The following is a 5,275-nucleotide window of genomic DNA, read 5'->3' as shown; positions in this document are numbered from 1 at the left end:
GCTGGGGGCCCACCCTCCGGGAGCCAGCAGGCAGGAAGCTAGCCAGCCAGAAGGCTGGCGCTCCTCACCCGCAGCTCCCTGTGCGCTGGAAGCCCTCCTTCCGGGGAACCACGAGGCCAGGAGTGAGTCACCAGTCCGAAAACCAGTTGCTTGCCATCTTGATTAGCATTTGCATATGCCAATTGTAAAATTCGAAAGTATGCAGCTTGTGTGATGAAACCTGTCTGTGAATGGCTTCTTGTAATCTAGCCACAAATCGAATAAAGGCTTCCTTAGGGCCTTGAAGGACTGCACAGGAGTCTCAACTTCTGGAATAGTTTCTCATACTCTTTTTAGTAAATCTGCTAATTGTGAATATAGCTCATCAGGACCCAAAGGAGCACATAGTTGATCCCAAAGGAGCACATAGTTGATCCCAAAGGAGCACATAACATCCTGTCCCAGAAAGCATCTCCTCATTTATTTCTGGATACAGATTAGGACCTCTTCTATTTCTACGAGCCTGCTCCAAAACAAGACTTTTAAACTGTACATCAAAGTGAGGAAATTGAGCAGGAGACAGGCATATTTGTGCTAGATGCCTGATATCATATGGTGTAAATTGATATATATCCAAAGCATTCTGTAGAACTCCTACTGTAAATGGGCTCCAGACCCCATTATTAACAACACTGTGCTTCCTTTTCTTAGTATATGAATTTCAAAAGGCAGATGAGAAACAGTCTCCTCATTACGATAATTTTATTGAGTTCCAATTGGGAAACAAGTGAGAATGTCAATGATTTCTCCTTTTGAGGTTGTTTGTTCCTTTAAAATCTGTAAGTTTCTAGATAGAGCCATATAGGATGTTCTTTTGAAAGGCTCCTGATCCTGCCTAAGTGTCTCTACTTGGATTTCTTTTATTTCCTCTATGTCTGAGTCAGAGGGTTTTGACTGTGAGCTCTGCAACAGACTTAAAACTGAAAGAATTAGGTTCCAAGTTGAGAATGTCTCAGAGGAAATGAATTTTTCTGTACTATGTGCCTTTTAAAGATTTTTTTCAACTCTTCCTTAATCATCAATATCTATAGTGCCTGTCTGAGGAAACCATGAATTATATTTGGCTACCTCTTGTAACATTTTTTTAGACCTTTTCTGGGCACATGAGCCCCTGAGCATTTAAGCAAACTTTTGAACAGCTTTATGTGTCTTTGCTCCTCAGTTGAAAATTTTTTGCTCATTTTACTCTGGGATAAAAATGGCTTGTTCACAGTGAGAAGAATTACCTTTATTCTTTGTGGAATGCTTCTCTTTCCTCCTTTCTCCAGAGATCCCTGGTGAGGTTTTTGTCCTGTGAAGGCCTTCTCCATCTCACACACTTTCCACTCTACATAAACTTACTCATTCAAGCTAAAAATTTCCAATCCAAGGACAATAGTTCCCTGTCTGGGTGCCAATTATTGGGTTAATCGTAGCCCTTAGTTATTGTGAGCTGATCAGGTCAGCAATCTTCTGAATGAGTATATGGTGAAGGCTAAATAAAGAGGTGAATGGAATGATTTCAGGGCTCCAGGATGATCAAAGTCCTCTCACAGAATTTGAGATTCTCTTGGAGGTAAAACCAAGACCTTCTCTGTGTGGCCCATATTTATTTGGTTATCAGAACAAGGGAGAGGAGTACTTAAGAAGGACAGAACCTCTCAAGGACTTCTCCAAGTAAGGTATTAAATTAATCCATCCTCAACCAAGAGTGAGATGCCTGAGACTATAGTCTTAATCTAGTTGAGATCAGATCCAGGTGTCCTTGGCTGTGATCTTGTCTTATCGTTGAGGTTTTCCAGCTTCATCTGCCATTACAGGCCTTAGTAGGTATTAGTGACCCACAGATGTTCACTTACTGAGTACACTATTCATCTCCAGACAAGGAGCCTAGGCCTTGGACAGATTCACAAGTAAACATGGAAAGTCCATTGGTTAATTTAGGTCCTGCTCAGGGCTGCTTTGTAGTGGTCTTCATCACAGTGTGGTTCCACTGGTACTGCCATCTTTGTGAGTGACCTTTTATCCCTTGAACCAAGGCCTATTAACACTTGGCTACAGCATGTTGCCAACCAGAAATTGCCACAAAAGCTACCATGTCAGTGTTATAACTGATTTTCTTAATGTACCTGCTGACCTCCTTAACCACTTCCTCCTATCTCTTCTAGTTGTAGCATGGTTCAGTGGAGTCCATTTTGTTAACACCAACAAATGAGTTTTTTCACAACTAGCATGTAAGCCAGAAGGGCATGCTCACAGGTTTCCTGTTCTTGGAGATACTAGCTTTGAATTCACCAACACAAGCAGCAACAATCAGGACAGCACAGTCAGCCTGAGATGTGCCTGTAATCACGTTTTTGATAAAGTCTCTGTGTCCAGGGGCATCAATGATAGTCACGTAATACTTGCTGCTCTCAAATTTCCACAGGGAGAGGTCAATGGTTACACCACACTCATGCTCAGCTTTCAGTTTATCCAAGACCCAGACACACTTGAAGGAACCCTTCCCTGTCTCAGCAGCTCCTTCTCAAGTTTTTCAATGGTTCTTTTGCCAATGCTGCCACATTTGTAGTTCAAATGGCCAGTAGTGGCGGACTTGCTGGAATCCATGTGTCCAATGATGGTGACATTAATGTGAGTCTTTTCCTTTCTCACATTGCTTTGATTTAGTGGATGTTTTCGTTACACCTGTGCTGTCATGGAAAACCCATTGTAAAAAGTAAATCTGCTTTAATAAAGGATCTTTTCTTCCCTCATTTCTCCCTAGTTACTATCCTACTTTTAGTGTTTCTGCTCTCATTTTCTCTCTCTTTTACACACATTTGAAACTTTTAATTTTCATGAAAGAAGGCCAGTCTTTTGATATAGGGTCATGGCCTGTTTGGAAGATGATTCTCCTAACTGAGTTTTTATGACAGCTGTTTTGCAAAAACTATATTTTCATGTGTGATCTAATATTTTCAGGTGTCTCTTTTTTATTTTAAAGAGAAAAACAATAAAAACAGTGATACAAAATTTCAAAACAAGGCAGCAGTAGAGTAACAATGATATTGTTACCTTCAAAGTAGTTGCTCAGATTATGTGATATCAACATGAGAAATTGATCAAACCATATAAGCACAAACTTTTCTTTTCAATTAACTAATGTAAATTATTAGTGTAAACATCTTAAGTATCTTGTTATGTATCACATATGTATTTATTTATATATTTATATATCATATATATTATGTATTTCCCTTTTACCTTCATTTCTCCTTTCCCCCATTCTAGTTTCCATTACCTGTTGAACAGTTTCTCCCCATTTCCCAATATCTATTGTACATTTTGGGTCTTATTTACCCTTTTAGCTTCTTTTACTAGGGAGACAATACAGTGTTTACACATGAGTCTGATTTATTTCACTTATGATTATGGTCTCAAGTTATATCCAGTTACATATAAAAGTCTCAAGTTTATCCTTCTTTATGGTTAGTAGTACCTCACAAGCAAGAGATATCATTCCATTTCCTGATATCCTCTTCAATCTCCTTTTTCAGAGTACTGTAATTTTCAATGTATAGATCTTTTACTTTCTTTGTTAGATTGATGCCTAAGTATTTCATTTTTTTGGATGTTATTGTGAAAGGCCTGGTTTCCCTAATCTCTCTCTCAGTGAGTTTGTTGTTTGTGTACAAGAATTCTATGGATTTTTGAGTGTTGACTTGGTATCCAGCTACACTACTGACTTTGGTTATTAAGTATTTTGGTGGAGTTTTGGGGGTCTGCTATGTAGAATATCATGTCATTTTTGAGTAATGATAATTTAACTTCTTACTTTCTTATCCTTATTCCTTTTATTTGTCTCTCTTGTCTAATTGCTCTGGTTAGCCATTCCAGAACTATGTTGAGTAGAAGTGGTGACCGTGGATATCCTTGTCTTGTTCTGATTTTAAAGTGAAAGCTTTCAGTCTTTGCCCATTCAGTATGATGTTGGCTGTTGGTTTGTCCTAGATGGCTTTTATCAGGTTGAGGTAGAGACCATATATTCACATTTTCTGTAGAGTGTTTATTATGAATGGGCATTGCACTCTCTCAATTACTTTTTCTGCATCTCTTGAGATGATAATGTTATTTTTGTCTTTGACTCTGTTAATGTGCTGTATTACATTTATTGATTTGCATATGTTGAACCAACTTTGCATTCCTGGGATGAATCCCACTTATTCATGGTGTATAGTTTTCATGATTTGTTGCATTCTGTTTGCCAGTATCTTATTGAGGAGTTTTGCATCTATATTCATTGGAAAGATTGGCCTGTAGTTCTCTTTTTTGGTTGGGTCTTTCCCTGGTTTTGGTATCAGGGTAATGCTTGCCTCCAGGAATGAGTTAGGGAGCATTACTTCCCTTTCATTGTCATTAAAGAGTTTGAGGAGTATTGCCATTAAATCTTCTCTAAATTTCTTGTAAAATTCAGCACGGAATCCATCAGGACCTGGTCTTTTCTTTGTTGGTAAATTTTTTTTTTATCACCAGGAATGGAATTCAGGACCTCGTGCCTGCCAGGAAGGCGCTATGCCACTGAGCTAAATCTCTGGTCCCTTTCTTGGTAACTTGTTAATTACATTTTCAATCTCATTATTTGTTATGGAGTTATTCAGAATTTTTATATCTTCTTGATTCAGCTTTGGTAATTCATATGTATCTAGGAATCTGTCCATTTTTTCTGTGTTTTCCATCCTGTGATAGTAAAGACTTTTTAAGTAAGTATGGATGATCTTCTGAATTTTCACAGGATCTGTAGGGATTTTACCCTTTTTATTCCTCAGTGCATGAATTTGAATCTTTTTGTTGCTTTTTTGATAAGATTGGCTAAGAGTTTATCAACTTCATTTATTCTTTCAAAGAACCAACTCTTCACTTCGTTAACTCTTTGTTATGTTTCCTTAGTCTCCATTGCATTAATTTACTTTGATGTTTATAATTTCCTCCCTTGTATGGACTTTGGGCTTATTTTGTTCTTCTTTTTCTAGAAGCATGAGGTGCAACATTAGGTTGTTTATTTGTGCTCATTCTGTTTTCCTGATGTGAGAATTCACTGCTATAAATTTTCCTCTTAGGAATGCTTTCATTGTGTCCCACAAGTTCTGGTCTGTTATATCTACATTCTCATTTAGTTTTAGATATCGTTTAATTTCTTCTTTAATTTCATCTGTGACCCACTGGTTGTTTAGGAGGGCGTTATTTAATTTCTATGTGTTTATCGAGTTTTTGTGGT

General features: G+C 37.9%; 1 pseudogene; it reads right to left on the bottom strand.

Annotated features, from left to right (window-relative positions):
* Positions 1–1,995: 1,995 nt before the first annotated feature.
* On the bottom strand, positions 1,996–2,677 carry LOC102027248 (annotated as a pseudogene).
* Positions 2,678–5,275: the final 2,598 nt, after the last annotated feature.

The sequence above is a fragment of the Chinchilla lanigera genome, unplaced genomic scaffold (assembly GCF_000276665.1).
Source record: "Chinchilla lanigera isolate Chin_1 unplaced genomic scaffold, ChiLan1.0 scaffold00182, whole genome shotgun sequence".
NCBI lineage: Eukaryota > Metazoa > Chordata > Mammalia > Rodentia > Chinchillidae > Chinchilla > Chinchilla lanigera.
Note: the sequence above shows the minus strand (reverse complement) of the source record. Positions and strands in the feature narration are given on the sequence as shown.